Source organism: Asterias rubens, chromosome 20 (genome assembly GCF_902459465.1).
Source record: "Asterias rubens chromosome 20, eAstRub1.3, whole genome shotgun sequence".
Lineage (NCBI taxonomy): Eukaryota > Metazoa > Echinodermata > Asteroidea > Forcipulatida > Asteriidae > Asterias > Asterias rubens.
The window spans coordinates 9,684,695-9,685,356 of NC_047081.1; positions in this window are offsets into that span (position 1 = coordinate 9,684,695).

Consider the following 662-nt stretch of genomic DNA (forward strand, 5'->3'; position numbering starts at 1 on the left):
CTGTGCCAAATTTCATAAAGACTGTAAGCACAAAACACTTCTAAGCACAAGACAACCAAGCAGTATTTTCTGCTTAACAACTTTGTGAAATTGGGCCCTGGTCAGTAGCGGGTTGTAATCTTGTGTGGTGCAATATTAGTTATCTTTGTCATCTTTGTCATCTTCAAGAAGCTATCATGTATCATGATTATTGTCGTCTTCATGGAAACCACCACCACCCTCATCATTGCAATCATCTCTAACCAAAATCTAACTTCTTCTTCCAAAACTAATATTCACTATTTCATCATCGAGTTTCACCCTCACCATCTCGTAATCATAATTCACCTTCTTGATTTGTCTGATTTAAAATCATCACCACAATCATCACCGTCTTCAGTTTCGTCTTCCAAGGCGTGCTTGGGCCTATGTTGTATTGGTAGTTGGCCGGGGCAGGAGTTCACAGAGATGGGTGGAAGATTGCACCAAAGAAGAGGGGCTATATAAACAAGACATTTTCTGAAACCTTCTAACCTTTTAACCTTCTAACCTTTACCCTTTTCAACATCGTCCATTGAGCAAGGTGATACAGCAAGTAACTTCGGATTGCAATGTTAAATTATAACTGAACACTAAAATAAAAGTCATCAAAATTGTTATGTGCGTGGTTTATATAAGTGATT